The sequence below is a fragment of the Chamaea fasciata genome, unplaced genomic scaffold (genome assembly GCF_029207755.1).
Source record: "Chamaea fasciata isolate MVZ Bird 193981 ecotype frontalis unplaced genomic scaffold, bChaFas1.0.hap1 SCAF_10, whole genome shotgun sequence".
Lineage (NCBI taxonomy): Eukaryota > Metazoa > Chordata > Aves > Passeriformes > Sylviidae > Chamaea > Chamaea fasciata.
This window is the reverse complement of record NW_027094095.1, coordinates 11,004,850-11,016,975: the sequence shown is the minus strand read 5'-3', so window position 1 is coordinate 11,016,975 and position 12,126 is coordinate 11,004,850. Positions and strand designations below refer to the sequence as shown.

At 37.9% G+C, this 12,126-nt stretch overlaps 1 long non-coding RNA gene across 4 annotated transcripts in view; it reads right to left on the bottom strand.

Annotated features, from left to right (window-relative positions):
* The window catches only part of LOC136294508 (uncharacterized), a 245,813-nt gene that overhangs the window by 104,245 nt on the left and 129,442 nt on the right, over nt 1-12,126 (bottom strand). For all 4 annotated transcript variants that reach the window (XR_010722433.1, XR_010722430.1, XR_010722431.1 and 1 more), the window contains one exon: nt 1,994-2,085. This is a non-coding gene — a long non-coding RNA (uncharacterized lncRNA). The remainder of the gene's footprint in view (nt 1-1,993; nt 2,086-12,126) is intronic.

Sequence of the window (12,126 nt, the reverse complement as noted above, 5' to 3'; positions counted from 1 at the left end):
AGGAAGGCATCTTTTACATTTGCTCACAAATCACTTCTGAATAACTCTTTCTCCAGTGTCTGTCTTTCTGATCTTTGTCTCCTTGCAGTGTTTCTAAGATGAGGACATCAACCCTCCTTTTTTTTTTTCCTGTTTTCACTGGCAGAGATTATCAGAACGCGGTAGCAAACATTTCAATAGAAAATAAAATACAAAACTCAAGGGACAGTGCTACCCTGAACTGTCAATTACAATAAAACATGAGTATGTAACAAATCTCAGCAAGACAAAACCATTCTAACATACTGGTAAAAATTGAGTGCTGGAAAAAAATGCACTTTGGTAATATGAAATGCATGAAAGGAAAAAGGGAGAAATGCCAAAGGAGGAAAGAATTTCTCCTACTTCTGTGACTTCTTGAATAAATGACCTATTTCTGAATTCTCCCAAAGAACTACCATCGTTACAACATTTTTTACAACAAAGCTCAAACTGCAGATTAATCTGATATTACTGGCTATATTGGAGAGAGAAATTTCCCTTAAAATAAGCAGACACAGACATTGAGACATTGATGATTACTAATTGTCAAAAATTAATGCCATGTTATAAAACAACATATTAAAAAGACTGTAGCTGCATGATGCTGCCTCAGAATATGTAATTCATGTACAGAAACAGAAAGAATTTAGTACTGAATGAAAGATTTGTGCTCCAAGCTAAATTGGGTACCAGTGCATTCATACAATGTGGGGTGAAATCCTAAAAGATAATTACTTGCTCCAAAGAGAAATTTTTCTCACTCCCTTTCTAAGCAGTCTCAAATTTGTCTTTTGAAGTTTTCTGTCCGTGCTTGATTTGGAAATTATTTTAATTTCTGTTCTTTGAGTAAGGATGGTTTAAGGTTCTCACTCACCTGCTTATAGGCATTAAATTATATTTTACTTTTCTTGTGCTGCCCTTTTAGTGAATTAAATCTGTCTAGTTGTTCCTAACAGGAGCTTTAGGATAGGTTTTGATGGAAACAACAGTCTAATTATAACTCGCATTTTCAATGTAACAAAGTATATAACAATAATATTTTCACCTCATATAGAATAAGAAAAGAATGAGAGTAAGCATAGTCTCCCATTCAGTCTAAAGCAGTCCATAGTTAAAAAAAAAAATAAAATCACAAACCAAACTTGAATATTTATTTGACTTAATTCTTCTCCATTTAAAAGTTCTCTATACTCAAACCAATCATCCTGCATATGTATTTTCTCTAAATTTAGTACTAGTGACTTCAGGAAATGTCCATCAGGCTAACAACCACCGTGGAACTGTAACATCTCATGTTACTGAACCAAAAAAAAAAAAGCAGCCAGCACATATTCTGTACTCTGAGGGGATGGTACAGATATTTGTGATGCATTACTGAATGGAGTTTACTCTTGCATGACTTTAGATTTTTAAAATATATTTTTCAAAATGTTATAGCATATAATATGAGGTTTCCATAAGCACCATGGATTCTTCCTTTGCCCCTTTTCTGATTTACCTGACTGTTAGGCTTTAAGTAATGAGATCTCAGTTTGTCTGTCTAGTCACAAGAAACCCACGTCCAAAGAAACAACCACAGATAACCATCTCAATAAAGAGAAAAGGTAAAGGTTTGGAGATTACATTATACTCACTTAATAATGTGTTTCATCCAAGGAGAAACTGTGTTATCACATAGGCAGGCTGAGATTTTCAAATCTGTTTTAGGGACGTGTACACCACAACAAGGCATCCAAAGCTCTTGAACATTTAAAATGTTATTGTCTCGAGGAACAATTGGGACAAACATTGGTTGCCAGAGATAGTTAGCATTGCATTCCAGTTCTTAAGGTCAGTGGCATTTTGCTTTCCAGGTGTGAAAAGAAAAATTCCTATAGGAACACTGTGTTTGTTTAAAACATCCAGATAATTCAAATTTTTAAAATTCCGTTTAAAGTTACTGAATTATGCAAAAGAAATAGCATCTACTTACCATGTCAGTTTGTTGGGATAGGAATCACACATTTCAGATTCAAATATTTTTGGTAAAACAGGTTTCCAAATATGTAAATTCATTCAGAGATTCTGTGGAGACAATAGAGAGGCAACATCAGTGTTTGTGCAGGGTCTGTTGCTTAGGAGTGCTACAGAATACAGTTACAGTATTCCAGTGTTATTATATATTAGCCCTATAACAATTTTGAAAACCTCTTTTTATAAAAAAAATCGGGAATTTTGGTATAAGTCTTTTTATTTCATATAGAGTCAATCTGTCTCTTTTAGGAACACCATTTCCTGGAAAAATGCCCCTTTTTTGGGTGGGTTTTTTTTTTTTTTTTTTAAACAAGAGAACAAGAATTTTCTATTCAGCTACAATAATCACTTTCCAACTAGCACATTCATCAAAGAATGAGCAATTCACTAGGGTAACATATGCAGGAGCTTGCTTGTATATATTCATATTGTCTTCTGCCTGAAAAGAGTTAAATAGAGCATATAAATGATGAATACAGAGTGTCTTGGGATACAAAACAACTAAAATGGGTTAATTAGTGAAAAACATGCATCAGACTATAAGGCTCAACTGTAAATGTTACGGTTTTTAAAACCTATTTTATCTGCTGATAGTATTTGGGATTATGGATAATATATATAAAAAGATGTTAATTTCCAAAAGGAGTTGAGTGGAACATATTAAATAGTAAGGAATATTCACTGTTTGAATAATAGTTCGGATGCATTCACATTAAACATACATTAGCGAATACATTTCTTTGACATGCTCATATATAAGCACAATACGTAAGTGACCTAGAAAATACAGACATTGTATAATCAATGACAAAAATATTGAGACAGATAAGCCCTGAGATCTTTGATCAAATATATTCTTTGGCAAACAAACAAAACATGTTATCCTGACAGATAATATTCTCGGGAGCAGGGGCGGCGTGCCTCCCGCCAGCACCGCCCTCCGAGGCGCTCTGCGGCAGCCGGGCTGCCAGCGCCGGGAGGGGAGCCGGAGCCGGAGGACGCATCCCTCCACTCCAGAGCCCCTGTGCAGGGCAGGACTCGAGCTGCTGGCTGCTGCTGCTGCTGCCCGCTTTCTGAGTGAAGGCTGTCTCTCCCTCTGTGCTTTGTCATGGTACAGAGAGCTGACCCAGCTGCTGTCATTTTGACAAACAAGCAATGCACTCTCAGGTTGGTAAAAAGAGGAGACTTACACAGAGAGGAAATGATGTGATCTCTACTCAAGTGCCAGCAAGGTGTTTCAGGATTTTAAGGACTTTTTCTCTACCTAAAAGAGTCCTGCACAGTGCTGTGGTTGCAAATTTTGTTTATACTCTTCTTGCTGGCAAATCAGTGAGATTTGCAAGCTGGCTGAAGTGAATACTAACACGCCATTGGTATTTAACTGAAAATGCTCCGAGTTTTCTCCTGTGGCTCCCTGCTTGGTTTGCTGTGTTTGTGTCTGTGGGCTCCTGAAGAAAGAGACACCAGAACAGAAGGGATAAATCTCCTCCAGGGTCTGTAGTTGAAGTGACTCCTGAGAGCCTGAAATACGCTAATTCAAGATAATAATAGTCCTTTGGTTAAAACAATCTTCTGGAACTGAGAAAATTTGGAGTCATAATACTGTTTCATAGTCTTTGAAAACCATCTTGACATAGATGTGTGGCTCCCTGTGACCTGTGATCACCCATTTAAATTTTTCTGTACAATGTGCTCATACACAGCCCTAAACAGGAGAGTGCAATGCTGATAGTAAAAACATGAACTTGTGACACAGCAGTCAAGTTTGCTCCAATTAAAATAAAATAATAAGTGAAGCATTTAAGAAATACCTATGGCTTCTAATATCAACATTAATGTGAAACTGGAAAATCTTTTTAAGTTACCCATTTTTGAAGTGAAAATGACATAATTCCAAACATGTAGACAAGGTCTTTTCATATATGGATGTTCTCAATTTGGGTTAGGCAATTGACATTTTAAATATGGGTTGGAAGAGGATATACATCAGAGTATGCAGATAGAAATGCTAAAATACATATTTTATTTTGACAAGTAAAAGCTCCATCAGAAGGTCTTTGATTCACAAAGCTGGAATACATTCATAGTTTTGAAATATGATTCTTTATCGTATTCACTTCTTAGACAAGTTAATGTCTTCAATAAAAACAAATGCACATCAGAAAGAATCTGAGTTTGATTTGCTTGAGGGACTGTAAGAATAATAACAAAACCCACTAATATTAAGTAGATTTAGCATGAAAGGGAATGATTTTTTTCAGTCATTTCTTATTTGTCTGAAAAATAAATTCTACCCTTATAGTGTGTAATTTATGAAGTATCTATTAATCACATTCAAATTAACAAGTTTTTCATTCTAAGGTGTTGTCTAAATATTTCCTATTGTCCAAATATAACTGAACAGTGGTATTCCAAACAAATAAATTTCAGTAGAATACAAAAAAAAAAAAAGTCTGACAAAGAAAATAATAATATTATTAATAATATTATAATATTTCCATTGGAGAAACCAGATTGCAGCTGACGCCCAATAAGAGGCTTAATAAAGATAACCACTAAAACTCTGCATCTTCTGGAAATGACACCTTTTCAGCACCAACAGTATTTCAAGCCCTTTATGAATGCTGCAGTTGCAGACTAATTATTTTTTTTTTTAATCCTCATTTTCAGCCATCTCTGATATCATCCTGATAGATCCAATATAGCATTTAGGTTGGAAATTAGGAAGAAGTTTTTCATGGAAAGGGTGATCGGGCATTTGAAAAGGCTACCAGGGAGGTGGTGGAGTCACTGTCCCTGGAGGTATTTAAGGAAAGACTTAGGATGTGGCACTCGGTGCCATGGTCTGGTTGACAAGGTGGTGTGGGGTCACAGGTCTCCATGATCTCAGAAGTCTTTCCCAACCTAGCTGATTCTGCAATTCTATGCTCTATAAGTATGTTTAAAATCCATAGAAATCAGGAGCGTAGCAGAAGTCTGACCTTTTTTCTACTTCTCCATAAGGAAATTAATTTCAAATTATTGAGCATCTGCTACCCCCAAACATGGCCTGCAGTTCTTTATTACGCCCCAGGATACTTCTTTATGTTGAGTGCCAATGGTGTGAGCTTTGTACCATCGACACTAGCTAGGAGCTTTTCAGGGCCCTTACATTTGAATTGTTGTATTCATTCTTAGTGCCTTTGGCTGTATTAAAGGGCAACAAAACCACATAAAAGGTACTTAAAAGTTTCTTGCAAAACTGGGCTGATATATTTATAACAGGGTCTCAAAGCTACAAATTTGATGAACAGCACACTGAAACCGGAGGTGAAGCTGCAAAGTTCCTCTGACTGATGTCTGAACAAGATGCAGCAGTACAGTATTTTGTGATGACAGCGTGCAATAAAAATGGATACAACAGAGCAGAAATCTATCCATGGAATTTGCATTCCCCAAGCATAGACAAAGTTACCAGATACCACAGTACTTGTGGTACTGTCAACATCATCTTGCTAAATACCAACGTTCTCCCATACCCATGACAATCTTTAAACCAAACACAGATAAATAATAGCCAGAGAATTCACCCATGTAAAATTTCCAATACAGTTTTCTGTATGAAACTTCAAAAAATAGAACCATCTGTCAAAAATCTGTATTGTTTCCAACCTTTAACATGACCTGTCTTGAGGCAAGATATGTTTTATTACAGGATAAGCCAACATGCACCCAAAACTGCCAACAGATAAACTTCTGAAAACTATCCCTCCTTCTGTTCTATGTCCATGTGTAGTCAGTTGTGGACTGAAATAATATACCAAGACTCCCCAAAAACAGAACAATGAAAAGGCTTTCTCACCTCTCATTTTGCAGGAGAAGGTAAGTTTGATCCCTCCTTAAGTGAAAATTAAAGCCTTTTAAGAGCAAATCTATTTTGAAATCACAAACAGAATAGAAAGGTTATGCATAGCACTAACAGCAATATCTCCTTTTTCTCTGATTTCTACTGCTGTATTGTATACGGAATGGAGCTTCCATGAAGCTTATATAAAGACTTCATTAATCTGATAAAAATATCAGCAGGTGTAGGAATGAAATCAGACAAAACATGAGGTGGTGTGCGGAGAGGTTCGTGAGGGTTTGTCTCCAGTGGCAGGGAGACAGAAGGCGTGTGGGCTCAGGTTGGCTCAAGCCCTCGTTGCCATGCCAGAGTGACTGGGGCCAGTTGCCAGAGGACACATTTTAGGGAGGGCTGATATCCTCAGGGTGGCTGTTTGACGGGAAACATCAGTTATCACCTTGGTACCACTGCCTTAGAGAAGTCAAAATAGGCAGGCAGAGCAGGAGGAGGATCTGAAGTGTGAACATACAGAAGCTTCCCTGCTGGTAGATGGGACGGTGACAGTACGTTATTTCTGCAGCCAATGGAGGAAGGAAAATTCCTGTGTGCTTTCAGGAGGATTTTTGGATGTAGAGCCCTATTAAGACCTTGAAGATAAATCCTGTGCCTGCACACTCGCAGTGGTTCTTCAGTGTTACTTCTCAGGCAATTCCCATACCAAATACAGTGTAAATTGAAAATTTTCCAGAGTTATCAATGGTCAATGAGCAGTTGTGTATGCTGTGCCATTGCACAGGAGTCAAGATGTGCCCTGGCTGTACATTAGAGCTCCTCCCTGTACTGCAGCACATCCAAACACAGACAGGAAGTACTGGCAATGCATCTCTCAGTAGATGCTCAGGTAAACTCTCAGAAGGAGCCCCGGTTTTTTGAATCAGTGTTTTGGCTGTCTTGCTGTCTAACACTCCACATAGTCATCATCTCTGTCTCTTATGGTGTGCTTCCTCACATTTTTGGTCCAGTAGAACTAGTTTAAGTTATTAACCTGCTCCTCATCTAACAGTTCTCCTGTTCAAACTGGAACAGCTCCCTGCCTTCCTCCTTTGGTGACTGATCCTATGAAGTGGCCACTGAGAATGCCAAGGAACAGGACAGCCCTCTGCCACAGCTCTTGGTCTTCATAGAGGCATGACAAGAAATTTTTCATATTTTCTTGCATCTTAGAGAGGCCCCAGATATCACCAGAAAACAGACCCAGTCACAGAGACAAATGCTTCTTTAGGAGACAACTAATTCTTTCTGGAATAGTTTAAAACTTTATTGCAGAATAAAAGACCTAAATGGCAATAGCTTTTTCTTATTCATGGCTAGAGACTTCCATCAAGTATCTGTTCTTACATTTACCATTGTAAATGGAAGAACAAAACATAGCAGCCTACATAAATTGTCTACTAGAGACCCTGCAATTAAAAATATGACCAGGAATAACCCTGCATTAGAAGAGTAACTGTGAAGTTTGCCTTATTGAAATCAAATGTCTTAGCCACAACCACAAAGAGTCTGCATTTTCATAGCAAAATTTCTGTTCCATTAAGAAAATAGTTTCCATATTAAAAAAAAATTGACTTGCTGCAAACAAGTTTCATTAAGTTTCTTACTAAAAGAAAATGCAAGAATCAATTCAATGCTAAAAAAAAAGAGAAACAAATAGGAAACCAAGATGAAATGTTAGCAGCTACTCACTCTAGAGTTTAGACTGTTCTTGTAGATAATCAATATGGTCACATTATTTAAGTGAAACATCATGCACCCTGCCACATGTCATTCCTTAACCAGTCAACACATATGAACTATGCTTACAGGATAGAAAAACAATTGAGAATCATGGATTTTGTAGTGAGATGAAAATGACAGATGCCTTTTTAAGTGAGGAACAGAATATAGGATTGAGGAATTTGCAATGGTCACTTCAGGAAAAAGGATGACCATATGAGGTATTATTAAATAACTAATAATTTATAATAAAATTTATTATTATTAAATTATTAAACACCATATGAAGTATTATTAAACATACTTAGATAAATTCCCATGTTCTCACTTTTTTATGCTTTTTCAGATTGCATATAAACTGTAATTCAAATAAAAGACGTAAAAACTTGCAACCACTATGTCAAATAGCCTTATAAGTAGCTGAGTAATTCCATCATCTCTCAAATTTAACTTTCACATCAGTGGTCATGCAACCTGATGACTTCGGGGGGCAAGGCAGGTAAAACAATTCATCTTAGACTAAATAGAGTGTTAATCAGGGTTAAAAAATATAATCAAATCCCGGGATTAATTCCAGTAATTATCATGTCTGAAGAAAAAAACCAAACATGTTGTTTCTTTATTTCATAACACTTGCTACTAATTACAGTAGGCTTTCAATTATTTATATATCAAAAATATGGACCCTTGTCTACGTACACAGTTACCCCAAGAGAAACACGCTGCCAACATATACCCAGTCTCACAGAATCACAGAATGGGGAAGGCTGGAAGGGAGCACAGCGAATCATCCAGACCCACCTGCTGCTCAAGCAGGGTCACCCCAGAGCACACAGCACAAGATTGCAGCCAGGCAGTTCTGGAATTCTCCAGTGAAGGAGACTCCACAGCCTCTCTGAGCAATCTGTTCCTTTACATGGTCACCTGCACAGTAAAGAAGTTCTTCCTTGTGTTCAGCTGGAACCTTCTGTGCATCAGTTCCTGCCCTTTGCCTCCAGTCCCACAGCCCGGCACCACTGAGCAGAGCCTGGCCCGTGCTCTGAGCCCTCCCTGCAGTCACTGACAGACCCTGACGGGGTCCCCTCTCAGTTATTTCATCTCAAGGCTGAACACTCCCAGCTCCCTCAGCCTTTCCTTGTAACAGAGATGCTCCAGTCCCCTCATCACCCTTGTCACCCTCTGTTGGACCCCCTTCAAGAACTATGTGTCTTGTGCTAAGGAGCCCAGAACTGGGCATAGCACTCCAGATGTGCCTCACCAGGGCTGAGGAGAGGGGTAGGATCACCCCTTGTGGGATGTCAATGCTCTTCCTAATGCACCCCAGGATCCCATTGGCCTCCTTGGCCACAAGCACACACTGCTGGCTCATGGACAGCTTGTTGTCCACCAGGACTCCCAGGTCCTTCTCTGCAGAGCTGATTTCCAGCAGGTTGATGCAGTAGTGGGACTTGAACCTGCATGTTCAGCAAGAGGACTAAATAGGCATCGTCTCTACTCCTGCTCAAATGCCTTGGGCATGTAACTCCATTTCACAGTGGTGGGACCTGTGCATACACTTCCAAATGGGATGTGTATCTGCCTTTGATATTCCAGACAATACAGCCTGTTTACTGAATGCTTTGGTTAATGATAAAGCATCTTTCGGAAACCTCTACTATGTTCACCCTGTGAAGACAGTTTTGAATAAATGCAAGTACAATAAATGCAATGATCACATTTTAACTTGACAAGAGAAGGACTTGGTGTTTGCTACTAAATTTACTACAGAAAACCAGTGGTCTATTTTTTTCCTCTCTTTAGAAAATTTGATTGTCTAGACATGCTAAGAATTTCTCTGTCCTGCTTCACTAAATACCACCTTCTGTAACTGTGAACAAACTATTCCCATAAGAAATAACCTCTGTAAATATGTTTAACATTTCATCGGTCACCCAGATCACCTGATCAGCCAGAAAACTCTGTTTTGACCTGAAACAGTTCAGTAAAGAAGATGTGAGAGTCAGAGAGAGGACACAAAGAAGAAAAACAGAATTTAGCAGAAAGGAGCATGCTAAAAGCAACAAACCAGAGAATGAAATGCTGTTCACCTGAAGTTTTATCATGCTTGGGGAGCACCACTTTTGTCACGTAGGTCAAGGGAGGACCTAGATTTGCTTGTAACAAACACTACTGTACAGGAATCAGGGGCAGTTAAACACACTTGGCAAATTTTAAAGGATATGAGTATGTCCTGAGGGTTTCCAATTTGGCCTAGTAATTTTATAATAAACTGTAGAGAACCTTTTATCTGTGCTTTGTTTCCAGTGAAGTCACATCAGAGGAAAGAATGGATCATTTACATCCACTTGGAAGTTACTCACCATATGCCTGGGAAAAAGGTACTACAGCATTTCTTTAACACACTCTACTCAAGCCCTGTCACTAAGATGAAATTTGTACATGTATAAAATCAAGCTCCAGAAAATTCACAGGCTGCCCATGCTCCCCTTTTTTTGTTAATCTCTGTTCAAAGTCTGCAGCCTCTAGAAGCCCTTACACCAGTCTCCGTGGTTTTTGCTCCCAAGCATCTGCCCAGGCACTTCAACACTGGGCTGTGGCAGGGTTTTTACATGAAAGCAATGAAATGCAATTGTGAGACTGATACCTTTGATGACTGATAACCTTTGTGGTGTATCTGGACTCCCCAAGAGGTCACTAATTTTATAAGGACCTTCTTGAGTCTGCATGCAACTCTGTAGGTGAGAAGAATGAATGTTTTGGCAGAAATCTCTCTTAGGAAGAAGTTTAAATTAAGCTAGTTCTAGAAAAGCTTTGGTTAAACCAGAACTGAATCTTCAGATAAAGACCTGAAGCTTCTAATTCCCTTAGTTGTGAAGGTTACATTCAAAGTTTCAAACGTAGTGTTTTAAGAGACAGATTGTGGAAGTCACAGCTCTTAGTCATTCATTTTCTCCATTCACCAGAGGGAAGAATTAGCTTCAAATCCATTTGATCAATAGTGATAGCAAAACTAAAGAAACTTGGAGATTATGGGATCACAAGATCTGCATGAATTTTTATTGTTTATTGTTAGTTTTCTGATGTATTGACAAAGTTTGGAGATATTCCAACTTAATTTTCATTTTTCAAGCCAATTCTGGAATAAAATAGAAGAAATAAGCTCAGCACTTGAGGACGAATATCAAACAGATCACTCTGGGGACAACAACTACAGTAACAGAGCAAAGATGATGTTTGAAATGATTAAATGCTGGCTGGTGCGAAGGTAACTACAGCACGCTCTCTCTTCAGAGACATGCACAGGATGTCGGCATTGAGAGCCACAATGCTCTTTTCTAGGACTAAGTGGGAAGGGAAAGCAAACACTCCTGGTGCATCTTTCAACATCAGCTCATTGCAGACTGCCGAATCACTGACACCAGTACAAAGCGGAGGCATAATTCCAGGGAATGTGAACATAAATCTATACTCAGAATCCAAAACAAATCTCATTAAAAAAACCAACCAGCCAAAATCACCGCCACCAACAACAAAAAAAAAAAACCCCCAAAACAAACAAACAAAAAACCCAAAACAAAACAAAAAACAAAACCAAAAACCCAATCCAAAATAAACTAAACTAAAAGTGTTATCCTTACTACAAGCTTATCATTCTCTGCCTGCAACCCCCTCTCTACCTACAGAGTTTAGGAGTCCATCTTTCTATCCAGGTTCCTCAGTGGTTTTCATCCGCAAATTATTAATAAACCTTGGTCTTTGTCAGCCTATGTCTGATAGATTAGATGTAATTAAAGTTTAACAGTCTATTTCATATCTCTTCAAGTTACACTTCTTTACAGCCCATAATATTTTTTATAGGTAATAGTCTTTAATGAGCTACAGCAAGATCTTTCAGAAGGGTTGGACACTTCCAGGGACAGAGAATATTTCATACATCTGGAAGTAAAATCACCCAAGGCTTCATAATAAAAGTGAGGTAGGGTCAATTTCTGATGTAGGAACATGTATCAGTATGAAAATAGGAATCTAAAGAATCAAAAGCTACAATTTCTATTTAGATATAAAATAACCATCGGTGTAACTTTAAAAGAGTAAATAGGTATTATGCTAAAGCTGATTAAAATAAAATAAACCAAAATAAATCTTGATAACTATCGCTATAATCAACTGCAACTTCCCTGAGATCCTTTCTTTGAATACAAAAATGTAAATTAAAGGTTTTGAGAATTAAGAATAAACTATGGCCAGAAGTGGTTTTTAAATATTTCAAGACTTTTCAGAAAATGGTACAACATTTCCCCTAAATGCCAAATAAAACCAAGTATGACTATGTATATCCATAAAATAAGGCACGTAGTCTTAAAATCCAACACCTATAATTAAAAGATGAGCTTCTCTAAAATAGCAACAATTTAAACCGCAAACTTATTTGTCACTAAACACATGAGAAAAAATAAATCTCCAGCCATGCCAGCAGGGTTAAATTTTCACAATTT